The sequence below is a fragment of the Macrobrachium nipponense genome, chromosome 40 (genome assembly GCF_015104395.2).
Source record: "Macrobrachium nipponense isolate FS-2020 chromosome 40, ASM1510439v2, whole genome shotgun sequence".
In the NCBI taxonomy this organism is placed as follows: Eukaryota; Metazoa; Arthropoda; class Malacostraca; order Decapoda; family Palaemonidae; genus Macrobrachium; species Macrobrachium nipponense.
Genome location: NC_061101.1, coordinates 37,834,551 through 37,849,873, shown reverse-complemented (window position 1 = coordinate 37,849,873; position 15,323 = coordinate 37,834,551). Strand labels below are relative to the sequence as shown.

At 44.1% G+C, this 15,323-nt stretch overlaps 1 protein-coding gene across 1 annotated transcript in view; it reads right to left on the bottom strand.

The window, feature by feature from the left end:
• The window catches only part of LOC135212095 (nicotinamide riboside kinase 1-like), a 113,288-nt gene that overhangs the window by 2,359 nt on the left and 95,606 nt on the right, over positions 1-15,323 (bottom strand). The window lies entirely within an intron of this gene.

Genomic DNA, 15,323 nt, shown 5'->3' with positions numbered 1-15,323 from the left:
TGTTGAAGATTTAACAAGGTAGTTGAGCAGTTAATGCTTTCGGCTGCTGTGGTGAACAAACATGCTTTGGCTCTGCCCCATTGTTGTCGTAATGAGATTTTTCTACTCCTTTTTGCGAGATCTTTCCTTGTTTTGTGAATGTTGTGTGTGCATTTTTGTTTGATTTTTTATAGCAACTTGCAAACCCAGGACTCGCATAAGCCTAAGCGGCCCCCATTCTCTTGTGTATTTGTCCTGGTGGGATGGGGTTTGGTTAGAGAGTGGTAGCTTCCGCTCACGAGTGGAAGTAGATCCTCTCACCCTGTGTGCGAAGTGCTGAGGTGTGAGTGTGACAGATCAAATCCCTGCAATACTTTCATCTCCTGCTCAGCAGAACAGTGGGGAAGGTATGAGGGGAGGATGCAATCTCTTGGGATGGCTTCCAAGGCTTCAGCTGAGGGTTATATGGCCCCAATGACTCCTTTGGTGGTCAATCCTTCGTCATCCCTTCTCCCTTTTCGCAAGCTTTCCTGACTTGCTGTTTCCACTTCAGGGGGAATTTCTCCCTCTGCTTCTGTAATCGATTCGTTAAGCGTAGAAGGGGGGGGGGGGGGTTAGGGCTGCCAACTTGAAATTGTACTCAGGAGCCTCTGCTTGCTCAGAGGGGATCATTCCCCCTCGAGGCAGGGAGAGACTTCTTCCACTAACCCGACTTTTGCTCCCTCAGGTGTGGTGGCCTCCGCAGTTGGGGATTTGCAGCAGGCATGGCTGAAGCTGGAACTACCAGGTATTCCTTTGCACTGGGGGCTAATGACATTTTGTCTACCCCAGTGACACATGGATCTACAGTGGGGACGACAACTGTATTTGTAGTTGGGTATGTGGCCCCACCACATAGGGTGTACACTCAACATGTTACACCACCATAACACCTTCGGTCGTGATGACATCTGGGCCACATACATCAAAGACAGATCTATTTCTGCCTCCTCCTCCTCCAGGTTATGCTGTTTTGTCTCCCGCTGCAACTTATGTTGAACATCCTCTCAGGTACCATCCCCATTGTACCTCCCTCCTGTAGTGTTCCAGCCTATGCCTGCTGCTGTACCAGTCCCTGATTATGAGAGTGCTGTCGCAGTATTGGCATCTGTGCCTGTTGCTTCGGCAGCTACTTCAGTGTCACCTTGGGTGGAGGATCTGACTGCCATTCTGAGAAAAGCTGGCAAAAAAGAAGTCCAAGAAGAAACGTAAGGTGTCATCAGCGTCTGTTGCTGCCTCCTGTTCATCTTCCAAGCTCCCCTGCCAAGGAAGAAGAAGGTAAAGAACGTAGTCTCCCCCAGCCCTGAGAAGTCTCTATCTGGGACTTCTAAGGCTCTGTTTCCCCATTCTGGGAAGGCAGGTGGGTCTTACGCTGGTCCTCCTGTTCCTTTGGGAATAGGAACCTCTTCGTCGCCCCAAGGGGCCCGCACATTGGGGACCATACAGGTTTTGGCTCGTTCTCCTACCTATTCCTAGAGGTTATGCCTCTTAAGACTAGTACCGTCTTGGGTTCTCTTTCACAAGCTTCCCAGAGTGCAATAAGTCTATCAATGAGCATGCAGCTAGAGTCGGTGACGCTGAGTCCGTTTGCCGCCCGTCACAACTCAGGCACTTTGTGGAAGGAAGGGGACAGTCGCTCAGGTGACTCACGCCTTACTGGTGATCGCTCGCGCAGCGTTGATGTGACAGTCTCGAGATTGTGCATGTGGTGAGACCGGTAGGAGGTCCCCCGTTCAGTCCTATTGAGAGGTTTCAACCTCTTTGAGGACTGGGATGCGTCATGAGCATGGTACTTACTCTCGTTAGTCAGGTGGATGCTATTCTCCACCCGGTCCATGGTCACTTTTGCGTGACTGACCAGTCCCGGCATCAATTAGCGTTTCTCCAACCGTGTGAGAGCACCGTACCATACCTCGGGAAAGTACTAATTGGGCCAACGAGGGTTTGTGATCGTTTGCGGCCCACTCATTCAGTTAGTTCTGCTAGCAAGGCGAGTGGAAGTGTCCGATGTTCTTCACCTGTCTCTTCAACTTCCTCAGGATGCAATGGGAGGGGCAAGGCGACCAGGGGGAACCCTGATGAGGGATCTCCCCAGGGTTCGGCCATGAGAGTTTACGTTCCCGGCACAGTCTTAGGACCCGAGAGGTTGTATGCTCAAGTTGTATGCTCAAGTGGTGCAGGTCACAGAGGATCTGCTAAGGTTCTTCCTTCTGAAGGAAGAGGGTCGAGGAGGAACACATCCTACTTGACAGTCCCTCTCCTCAGGATGCAGTCAATCCCGAGATCCAGAGGACATTTGCAGAGGTCATCATGCTGATTTGTCAGCACAATGACCTTGGCGAAGGGACCACAGTGAGACTTCTCCTGACCGCCCTTCGCAGCTAGAATCATTCTGGGGTCCTAAGAAGGAACCCAGGGCCTATGCAGGCTTACCGTAGTCTTCCTTGTCCGAAGGACTGTTGAACCAAGTGAATAATTTTGTCTCGGGAAAAGAGAATTCACTTAGGGGCCAACAGATCAGACAAGCTGCTTCCCGCTCCTCTACCTCGACAGAAGCGTTTTTATTCACCTTCGGACAACCCTTTGCCAATTATGCTGGTAGAGCCAGAGTTAGTTCGCCTAACTCCTGGCTTACCGCTGCAGTAGAACCTTGCGGACAACCTTTGGTTTATGCAACAAGAGGCAGCGGTCTAGGAAGCTACCGCTATGGCAGCTTTTCAGGCAGTCTCCTGGCTGGATCTGTGATCCCTTACAGTATCCAAGGTTGCTGCTTCCTCAGGATAAATAGTTCCTGGAGAAGACTCAGATTTCAGGAGACTTTGCCAGTCTGGAGGTAGGGTTATTTCCTATCTTGGGCGAGTCAACCTGGTACTTAAGAGGAAGGATGCTATCCTGAATCGTATCACTAGGTCTGTGGGACCATAGTTGGCATTGATGTTGAGGAATGGAGCAATTCTGGGTTCCTCCTCTCTCTTCCCTTGAGAGATGGTGGATGCTGCGGTGGACATGTGAAGAGTTGAGGACAACAATCAACTTCAGGACCTTCTCGAGCAACTATGGCTAGGCCTCCATGCCAAGCTAGCTCTTCCTCCGACTCCAAGAAGACTCCTCCTTTGAAGGGGGTGTGAGGAAAGACCCAGCTTTCTTCTTTCTCCTTGAAAGGAGCTCATCCACCCTTGTTCCAGCCCTCCTCTCCCCAGGGAAGGGAAGGAGGAAGAGAGGGAAACGCTAGGGACGGCATTTCCCCTCAGCTACTGCCAAGGAAGGGGGAGGGGGGTTGCTGGCAAGCCATTGGGCAACATGGCAGTACTATGGAGCCAAGACCCAGGTAGTGGATGTTCTTCAGGAGGGATATCTTCTTCCCTTCGAGTCAAGGCCACCCATCGCTGAAGCCCCGGTCCGTCTTCAGGCTTACATCCCTGGTTCTGCCAAGGATTGGCACTGAAAGACGTGCAAGCGATGCTGAGCTAGGGAGCTGTAGAAGTTGTACGAGATCTGTCACCAGGGTTCTACAGCCAAGTCTTCCTGGTGGAGAAGGCTTTTGGGGGCTGGAGACCAGTGATAGATCTCTCTTCTTTGAACTGGTTCAGTGCTCTCCTCCTCAATCAGGGAGAACGACTTCATGTTTTGGTAGATCTGAAGGATGCGTATTTGCAGATACCCATCCACCAATCCTCCAAGAAGTACCTGCGCTTTATCCTCGAGGGGAAGGTATTCCAATTCAGGGCACTTTGTTTCGGACTCTCGATCACCCCTCAGGTGTTCACGAAAGTATTCACCTTGATTTCACTTTGAACCCATTCGGTCAGGATACGTCTGTTAAGATATCTCGACAACTGGCTAGTCCTGGCGAGTGAGCTCAGCTTTGGCAAGTCATGATCGGTCACCTGTCGTCGTCAGAGAAGTTAGTCCCTCATGGGCATCTTCATCTGTGGTCTCTTCAATGGAAACTAAAGTAGCGTTGGTCACAGGCTCGAGATCCTCAATCTTTCCCCATTCCTCTAATGGAGGAGGTGCACACTCCCCCTCCGGATATGCTTGTTCTCAGACGTATTGACCGAAAGTTGGGGCGTGCACTCAGGAGGAGTTGCAAACTGCAAGAGAGTGGGATCGACACGCCAAGCACCTTCACATCAACATTTCGGAACTCAAGGCATCCTTCTTAGCACTCTAAGAGTTCTGAGATCGAGTGATGGAACACTCCATTGTGTTGTTTAGCAACAACACCACGGCAGTGGTATATGTCAACAAATGGGGACCTAGTGTCCCTCTTGCTGCATCAATTGATAATACAGGTGTACGAGTGGGCTACGGCACAGCTGTCAGCCAGATACATTCTGGGCAAGAGGAATGTATGGGCAGAAAAGCTCAGCTGCCAGAATCAGGTGGTAGGTACAGAGTGGTCCCTCCACATAGCGTGGCAGAAAGGTTTTTCAACCTATGGGGCGTCCAGTAGTAGACTTGTTCACCACCCAGCACTATAGGAAACTTCTGGTTTTCTTCTCCATTGTGCCAGACCCATGGGCAGCTGCAGAGGACATATTCCAACATATGTGGGACAATCTGGACATCTACGCCTTTCCCCCGTTCTGCCTGATTCATAAGGTGATCAACAGGGTGCTGATCACCAAGAATCTAAGGATGATTCTGATGGCTCCCAAATGGCCGCAGGCCGTTTGGTATCCCAATCTGTTGGCTCTTCTCTCTGAGGCACTGCAAGAGATTCCCCCATGGGCACAACCTTTTATGTCAGCCGCACCATAAGGCAGTACAGTCCATGTCTTCACAGCTGGCAGTTATCCACCATCTCTTGTGAGCAAGAAGCTTTTCTCGCTAAGCAGCAACAGAGATGGGAAGATACCTCAGATAATCCTCTGCAACAGTGTACCAGGGAAAATGGGCCGTCTTCTGTGTTGGTGTCGTGGACATGGGGTCTCTCTACTCAGAGCTACTCTTCAACAGAGGCGGATTTTCTAGGTTTTTTTTTTTGCCAAGAGAAGCTCCTCTCTGTATCCACAGTTAAAGGCTATAGGTCTGCCTTGGCCCTAATCCTGAAACAACGAGGTGTGGATATTTCCATTTCCATGGAGATTTCTCTCCTTATGAGGAGCTTCGGGAGGTCTTGCCCACCATGGGAACTCAGGCCCCCTGAGTGGGATGTGACTCGTCTCGAAGAGTCTGACTCGTGAACCTTACGAGCCTCCGCGAAAGTCATCACACAGGGATCTGACCCTGAAGACCGTCTATTTGCTGGCCCTGGCATCGACGAAAAGAGTAGGTGAGCTTCATGATCTCTTATGAAGTTAAACACTTGGGGGGGGGATCAGTCACGCTCGATTTTGTCCTGGGTTTCATAGTGAAGACTCAGAATCCGTACCCTTGCCTCCCTTTTATGAATTGGTCCAGAGGTCGGCCATTGGTCATGCAGTTCCCATACTCCGACCAATTGGGCAGAGGCCAGGTTCTCCCTCTCGCTCTTACGACCAGGAGGGAGACCCTTGGTTGGGCGAACACCAGTTTGTTAACAAGATTATCAGATTCCTCCTTCCAATCATACAAACCTGAGGTCCTTTACATTTATGCCCACCTCATGCCATCCCTCAATCTGTTCCAGGTCCTAAAGCAAAGTGGAATGTTTACGTGCAGTCAGGTGGGAATCCCGACTACCGGACAAGCAGTTACTGCCTAACTAATTTGTTAAATCTTCAGTGGCCAAATTCCAGCCTATGCTAAAAGTAATTCCTAATGTAAAGGACCTCAGCTCTGTACAGTTAGGAAAAATACAATTTACTTTCAAAAATTGGGATATGCTGTGCAATCAAATTTAGGAAATCACTGCTAAAGTAGAAAAATGTTTGTAAGAACTGTAGAAAAAAGTGTAACCTCTCATCCCAGCACTATAAGAAAAACATTGAGACTTCTGCACATAACCAGCAAATTTCTCTCCTTGCAGAGGTGACAATCTAAAGGGCCGTCCACAGGGTCGAGCTTTCCCCGACGAACTTTGCTCAATGTGATGTCAGAATTGGTTTCTCGTCTTCTGACGTCACATTGAACGCTCGACCGTTTGGACGGGCCTTTAAATTATGCCAGGCAAAATATGCTCTTAACTGCCATATCTTTCCGCTGTATGAATAGATAAAACATGGGTTCAGGTCAAAGACCAGGCACTGGGAACTTTAGATATGTTACAGGTAATATTTTCATTAGCAACTAGAACAGTCTTGACACTAAATTGTATACCTTGCTTGAATAAGTAATCTAGTTAGAGAACATTGATAAACAATAAAATTGTCTCTCCCAGATGCACAATTAACATTTAAGTACTGATGCGCCAATGGTAATTCCAAGCATGTTTTTGTTGCCCACCAAGCTTTCCAACAATATCTGTAAAGTTTTTATTTAAATGCTATGGAACCTTCTAATAAGCCATTCAGTAATTCTCGGAAAGGTAACTGATAATTGCTTTTGATAATTTGTCTGCTATTTTAAATTTGCTATCACACTTTGAGACAATCTGAGTCTGCAAAGCATGTAAAATTTTTTGTTACTTGAATTTTATAATGAATGCCTACTCGAGATACTTTAATTTAATTGTAATCGCTAATGCTCTAATCTGATTTTCCCCTGGCAGGTTTACAAAAGAAGTCTCTACTAGTGTCTCATGGACTTGTGTTACAATTTCCATCTGGTCCTGGTCATCCATGTCCTGTCTCCATGGTTTTCTGGTTCTTCCTACTGTCTTCATCCTAGACTATTATCTACTTCTGTAATATTATTCTACATACAGTTCCTCTCCCCCTTCTGTCTGTCATATGGTCTCCATCAGTTTTCCAACCTTTAAATACATTTTGCAAGTAGCCATGTCTTACTGTGTAGAATGGGGATGGTCTTATAGTAGTGTACCAGACCCCCGCAAATAGTTGGAACCCCTATCAAAATGCTGAAAACTTGGTTTTTTAATAGTTTTATCACATAAGCGCATTTTATGATGAAATTAATTATAAAAAGTAATTTCTGGATAACTTTCATAGAAACATACCGCAAATAGGTGAATTTTCCACGAATAATGGGGGGAAACGTTTCCGAGATAAATCCGCGAATACGGGGGGGTCCACTGTACATGAAAATCAGATTTTTTCATTTTACAACTGAGCCTCTTACTGGCAGTTATGTAATCTTCCCTTTCATGCAGGTGGTTGCTGCTTTTCTTACTGCTCTCATAAGTTTCTCAGTCCAGTGCCACCCTATGTCACAAATGTTCTCTCACATAGCCTGTCCTACCACCAAAACATGGTCCTCCTAGTCTCTCCAACTAAAAATCACAATTTTGAAAGTAATTTGTATTTTTCCTAACTATACAAGCCTGACGTCCTTTACAATAGGATTTGCTTATGGCAAAGCTGGACAAGGCCTTTAAAACTCTTGAACAAGGTGGTTAGGCAGTAACTACCATCGGGTAGGCGGGGAGGCCTGCCTGCTGGATGTAAACATTCCACTTTGCCTTTCAGCCCAGGTTTGAGATTGAGGGGTGGCATGAGTGTAAAAGACACCAGGTTTGTATGGTTAATAAAAATACAAATTACTGTCAAAAATAGTGATTTGTTCCTACACGATATACAAACCCTCGGTCCTTTACAATAGGAAGACTAATATTGGAGGGAGGAATCTAAGCGAGTCTCTAGAACTGACTGGATTTCAGCACACCTGGGCTGCTACTACTGGTTGAAAGAGCGAACAGGAGTGCCCTGCCTCTAACAAACTTGATTGGAGTATAAGAAATGCGAGATCAAAAGTCAGACTTCTGGGCCTTTTTGAAATGAGTGAGGAATCCTAACTCATACAAAAAAGGCTGGGAAGAATATTAAGAGTCAGAGAACTGAGAAGGGTGTGCCTTATTACCAGTCTCTCCTTCCTCCCCTTCCTAGAGGATGGAGCGGGATTGCTTTTATGATTCTAACAAGAAAAATAGAAAGGAAGCCCAATGTGTAGACTAACCGTATCAGGCGCCAATCCAGCAAGCGTAGGTTTGAGTCCTATTCTCACCCCGAAGGAAGAGAAGTAGGTGGAGGAAGAGAGGCCAGTCACTTTCGAATCCTTCTCACCTCTAAAACCGAACACCTTAGGTAAGATGCAACTTGTTCTCTTAAAGGAATAGGGTAAGAAAACGCAACTTGTTGACCACCCACCACAGGTCCAAGGGAAAAAGGTTCCAAGGACTTGTGGGCAAAGACTCGAAGGTAGAAAGACATAAATGTGGTCCTGATGAGACCACAGCTACCTTCCAGTCTGACATATTCTTTAGAATGCAAGGAAAAGCCACTGGTACCGTGCACTCTCGGGAAGCGTATAGGTGACGTCATTGCCAGCTGCAGAGAACGTCCTTCCGAGCTCGCAAGACCAAGAGAAAGGCATCTCCTTAGACACTTCTCCCTTAGGTTTGTTTGTTTATGTGGTGTTTTTATGTTGCATGGAATCAGTGGTTATCCAGCAATGGGACCAATGGCTTTACGTGACTTCCAAACCACGTCGAGAGTGAACTTCTATCACCAGAAACACACATCTCTCACTCCTCAGTGGAATGCCCTAGAATCGAACTCGCAGCCACCAAGATGGCACACCAATACCATACCAAACCACGCCACTGGGGCGCTTCTCCCTTAGGGAATCAGTACTGGAGAAAGGTCATCAACATCCAAGTTAAGGGTATCAAGTCTTCCGCAGGTACAGGAACACGCCAATAGGACAAAGTAATGAATGATCTGGATCATCAAATACAAAAAACTCCAAGGCTTTGAACCCGTCAACAGATGCCGGATGATTTGACATCCGAGCCAGAGAGGGACGAGATGTGGTCTTGAAAAACAAAACTCTGTCTGATGATTCTCGCAAGAGCATGTGTGCCCTAAACATGAGTCAAATGCCACCCAAAGGTATGAGGTCCTTGCGGTGGCAAGACAGAGAGATGTTTCTCATCAGTAGTTGAATCTCAACTGAGGAGAAACAATACTAAAGTGAAAAACTAAGGCAAATGTGGACCTACATCTTTCACAATGAAACGATTGAAGTTAACTCATGATTCTGATCAGAAAAAAAGTCCTGTAAAAGACACCAACCAGTGAGGACGGCTCTAATCACTGGAATGTTACAGAGGACTGAAAGAGTTATTCAGGTATTTCATTGCTGCTCAGGTAGAAAACCTGTGCTTGCAATGAGGGCTGAAGTCTTTTAGCTTTGAAAACAGGGATTGTATTGCCTGAAGAACCGCTTCTTGACGGAAGGTTGGTTCAGCAAGGAACTCTTCTTGTTACCTGGAAGTAGAGTTAGCAGTTGAGGCAACAGGCAAAGTACTCATCGTGGTGAACAAATATTGGTTGAACACCTTATGAATTAGAAAAATGTATATAGAAGACAAAACTATTGAGTCTGTCTGAAAAAATCATCTGAGTCATCGCAGTGGCCTATGGGTCAGTTGTGATGGAGCAGAAGACTAGCAGACTTCTGTTATACCGTAAGGTAAACAGAGATGATATTAGTAAGTCTATTGAGACATATCTCTGTCTGATGATTCATGCAATGGTGTCTGCGGAGCACAAGACAGGAACTTTAAACAAGAATCGAATGCCGCCCAAAGACCTTAGCTTTGTGATGGCTGGACAGGGAGGTTCATATTAATAGTTAACCCTCGACAGAGGAGAAACAATACTAAGACAAACAATGTCTCCGTGAAAAAGCAGTACCTTGCCCCTCACTCGACTCCTGAGGCCGAGTTGCTTGGTGGCACATTCCAACTTGGAATATGTTTGGCTTATAGAACTATTGAGTGCACTACAGTTACACTCAAGCATCTGTATGTTAACTGAAACAGGAGGGGAAATGAAACCCGCTTGTTCGGCAGTAATGCTGCTCCTGTGGTGTTGTTGCTTAACAGTACCACTGGTATCTCAAAATCAAACTAGTAAACTCTCGGGAGGCCTGAAAGGCTGGCCTGAATTTCAAGATAATTATGAGGAGGTACTTATCGTCTCAGTCACACACCTGAAGGTAACTGTCCTACAGGTATGTATGTGCCTATTAATTGGTCGGTGCATCTGATAACAGACACGTCACAAGGAGAATATACAAGTATATTCAAAGGCTCCTGTTGATCAAGCACCAGCCTAATTCCATCCTCATCCTTCGAAAGAGAAAATGGAATGTGGACTGGTAGAAGACCATTCTGTAATAAAGAGAGGGAAGGCTTCATTCTCTAATAAAGAGAGGGAAGGCTTCATTCTATAATAAAGAGAGGGAAGGTGAAGCTGTCCTGAAGGGAGGCTTCTAAGGTGGCAACAGGACACTGTAGACAACTAGCTCTTAGCCGAAGTGGTTGTTCTCGAAATGGGAAGACTGGAGAGGTGGAAGTTTGATACTTCTTGAGCAATATCCATCCTGAACAGCTTGGGCATACGTCCGGTTAGATCCTAAGACTGAACCAGGAACATAAGCCCTCGCAGCCAAACTCTGGGGAGAAATCTCTGTAGACTTCCTCTTATTTGCCTCGCCCTTCCCAGTGTAACCCAGGAAGTAGAGGGAACAGGAGAGGAGGATCAAATGTTCTTGCCCGGCCTGCTGGCAAAACCAGTAGGAGGGGGCAATTTGCGTGAGATTATCAATTTGCGGTGATGATGGCAATGCAAGTCTAGGAAAGTGTCTTCGGCTCAGTGAAAACGCTTCCTGAGGAAAGAGCAGAGTTTCTCACTCGCCAGATGGAGTGTTAACTTCCACCAAACTAGTTCGTTCACACAAACGTGAGCGAGAGTTGGGTGAAGTTTAGCAAGCCATTGGTTGGCAAGAACTTGCAAAGTCTTGGCCACTCATCCATCTTACCCGAGGTCAAAAACTCATGCGAAGAGGACTGCACAGGGAACCTCCTCTCCTGATATCCTGTCATGAGAGAGAGACATCTTTGTTGAACCTGTAGCAAAACTAATGCTAATGTTGACAAGCAGGGGCAAGTCACTGTATGACTTATGCCCCTCTCCCACCCCGCGCCATAATTGGAAAGGTGAGCCGTCTCTCCGGCACCGATTTTGGATGCACAATCCTCCATAGAGGTTTGTACATTTGGAATGTCTTATGAACAAGCCCCCATGGTAGAAGCACAAACCGAAGTGTCTGCGTTCCTGTGGCCCCCTGGAATGCTAGACCCAGGGTTAAGCATAACTGGTCCTAGTCCTGAAGGATTAGGAGAGCCTACAGAAGATCCAACTGTGTAAGGAGAAGATCCAACTGTGTAAGGAGGCAGATCATTCGAAGTCCCAAGGAGGGGCTCCTTAGGGGGCTGTAGAGGCTCCCTTCTTAGACTGGCAAAGTCTCAGGAGAAGACCCCTGAGAATAAGTCACCCAGTCACCTATGGGGGGTCCCTCCTCAAAAGAAAAGTATACTGGGAGAGAAAACAGAGGACGAATGCTCCAAAGTTTTCTCCTGGTAAACTCTCCTACAGCAAAAATGGGTTTGAATATTAATAAATATCCAACACAGTATATATAATATATATAACAATCAAAGAAAAGATCCTACTGGGAAAAAGTAAATGTAAATTCCTGCTGTGAAAGACTGAGGGTTTGTATATCGTATAGAAACAATCAGCTCTTAAGCTTATTAGACGTCAAGAATCCTTTGAAACATTTTCGTTTTACAATGTTAAGCATCACCTGTGACATTATCTGTTATTTTTATATACATATTCTGTTACTTTATGTACATATAGTAGTACTGTACCGTACCCAGCTCTACCTCTCTCACAGCAACCTTACTAGCTGCACTTCTTTGCTTTGTGTTTCTGGTCCTTTTTGTTCCTGGACATCATTATTTTGTTTTGCTAACACCAATTTTCAGTAATATCTTGGCCATTCCATCCTTTTATCATTTAAAACTTCATAAAACCTGTTTAAATTCTGCTGTTAACATAAGTTCTTCTTTAAGTAGTTCCAAGCCCTTCCATTTTTGTCATTCACTGTCTACCCGGGTGATGGAGGAGAAACTACAGACAACTTTGAAGGATGCCAGTTTTACTGTCAAGTTGTTCTAATATATACTGTACTGTCATGGTTTTATAAGATTCAGATATGATGAATACCCTTCTTTTCTGTATGGTATTTCTCTGATAGTTGCACGTCATTATAGAGATTATTTACCTATTTTAATGTTCTCTTTTTCCCTGACTTGGCCCCATTTTTGTTTTATATTCTGGTTACCTCATGAATGAAAAGTTTGCTTGTTTAAACAAATTGTTGTTCTTGACGTTCTTTGGACCTCTTCCATGTTTCACTGTCTCGAGGGCTCATCTGACCTCTTAAAATTTAATTCTTTTCTTGATTTCATTGAAATGTAAACATCATTATGTTCATTCAATACATTTTTAAAGCATAATGTACAGACCTCTTCCATTATTCCTTTAAATATTGTACTTTGTTCATTTTCATTACTTATCATTTTAACACCCTTTACATCTTTTCTGTCGTTACCTTGTACCAAACATTATCTTTCTTCCCTTTGCAGTGCCAAAATTCTGACTCCATTCTTCCCAAAATCTTCTCTTTGCTTTTGCCACCTGCTTCTTGGCCTCTGTCACCTTTCCCCTCTTCAAATCCTACTTGCTACCATACCACCAAGCACCATCTCTTAAAAGATTTGTAAAAAGACAAGTTAAATGTGGAACATGGCAGAACTGAAGAAAATGAATGTATGGAATCAATGAAAATTAAAATAAAGTAATGCAGAATGGGGTGGATGCCTACAGTGGAATGTCCCCATTTGGGAGCGGTCACACCTGCAACCCCTGACAAATAGGGACTTTAAGGGAAAGATTCAAACTCCACATCCATAGGTCCTGAACAATCACCAAACTTTTGCACTCAACACTTTTCAAGCCTTCCTAAGTCACGTCAATTTTAAATGTATGGTTAGTAAAGTTGTAGACAGAGGAAAGCCTGCCAACTACAGGTGCTAAGACTTGTTTCTATTCATGTCTAGGAGGTCTGGATGAGTAACTCAGATACTGTAGATCATTACTATTAGAGTATTGACAAACATATGAGATCTTATTTACTATAGTACTATATTACAATTCTTAACAATTTTATAAGTGAATAAACTAAGGAGGCTAAAGGCTGATATAAATTCTTTCAAGGGTTGTTTACGTCTGATAATTTTGCATTGTTGACAGGCCCCATAGAGGTAGGGGGTATTGCTATCAGTTTACTCATGCGGTGCACTGCAGACATTACTTAGATTCTTTGCAGTGTGCCTTCGGTTCCTATCTGCAACCCTTTTCTTTCCTTTTGCTGTATCTCCTTTATGTACTGTACCTTCTTCCATCTTATTGTCCAGCCTCCCCTAACAATTGATTCATAGTGCAAGAGCTTTGAGGTTTTCCTCCTGTTACACTTTTCAAACGTTTTACTGTTAATGAAGGATTTGTTTACACTATTCATTTACTACCATAAGTCAGATAAGTAAGACCAATTCAAAGACAGGGTAATATTACTCAGTGATATTCTTTTTTGGAATCCAGAACACCACAAACCAATGGTTGTAGATTTACTGTATTTGGTTTTAATTTGTTGTTGACATTCATTAATCCACAATGCCTGCCCCTTAGCAATAAAAAAATCATCGGCAAGAAAGGTATATTTGATCTAGTACTATAGTACTGTACTTCAGCTTTGGTTTCTTTATCAGTACATATCCTCATTTCCTTTAATCCCAGACATGGATGTGTAATATTCTATGGTTAAACTACAAAACAGCAGTGATAATATTAAAAGTACTACTAATAAATTTGATGTTCAAAAGCTAAAAGGAAGCATTTATACCAGATTACAACTTTATTCAAGATATCTTATTGGCACTGTAAGACAATAACATCCACTTTGTAAGATAATGAAGAGGTTTGGTTTATGAAAATTTGGTTATAAAGCCAAGCACTGGAGCACTTTCAGCCAACTCGCACTTACAGAGAAAAAAGGGAGTTGAAGAGGTTGGACAGGAGACTGAAGAAAAAAAAAGCATCAATGGCAGTAAAGTAAAAGGCTAAAAAGTGGTTGGTTACAAATAGGGGCTTAAGGGATTTTGCAAACACCCTTCCATAATGCCTGAAGAGCAACATGTGAGGTGCACTGACAGCACTAGCCCCCTAAAGCGACATAGTACCATGTAGATATGGTCAGCATAAGATGTGTGTAATATGTATAGCTTCAGGAATTAACTTATCAATTTCACTGACTGCCCGAAGCAAGACCATTATGAATGAAATTTGAACTGGTTACTCTTTTCATTACTGTAAGAGCTTATAAACACAAGGAGGTTAGGATATGATAAATAACAGACCCATATGGAATGGTTAAGGAGTGTTTATTCCACTTGAGATACAGACTACAACTACTGGCTTTCAACAATCGGTGCCGGTGCATGACACAGTTCAAAGATACCAGCAGATTCCCAGACTTCACTGTGATTGGCTTAGGCATGTGCGGGAAGGCGGTGCTTATGACATGTTCATTTAAAATTTGCTAACCATTACAATTACTATTATTATACATTAATTAATAAGTTTAAGAGATCACTGAGTCACATATCCAGGCACTGTGAAAGACTTTCCCAAAAGCTTTTTTCTAAATGAGATGTGAAAAATAGAGCAAAGTAAACTAAGAATGTTGACAGTTAATTTAATAGAAGGGTAAAAGCAAAAATGCAATGCAGCTGGGGCTGAATGAACTTAGAAAATAGCTCTAAGTACCTTCTCAATTTAGTATATGGGTAAAAGCAAAAATGCAATGCAGCTGTGGGCTGAAGGAACTCAGAAAATAGCCCTTAGTACCTTCTCCAGTGTGTCATACTAGACAAATTTTCAATCACAATTTTAAGTCTTATTATAAATATGTTGTACAGCTCTGAGAAAATTGTTTTACCAACAGTCAACCCACGGTATTCACAGGGGGATGTACCCCCAAAACAGCTAAAATCCAAATACTTAAAACCCCTCTAAAAATGCTTAGAACTGCCTATTTTGATAGGTCAGAAATTAAAAAACCCTGAGAATTTCAATAGTTTTATCACAAAAAGTGCATTTGGTCACGGAAATATGAAAATATCATAATTGGTGAATATTTCTGTGAAAAATACAGCAAATAGGTGAATTTTCTGCGAATAATGTGCATTTATGTTCCATAGAGAAACCTGCGAATTGCAAGACCGTGAATAGCGGGGGTTGACTGTACACACATTGATTCCCTGTGGTAAAACAAATGTCTTAAATCAC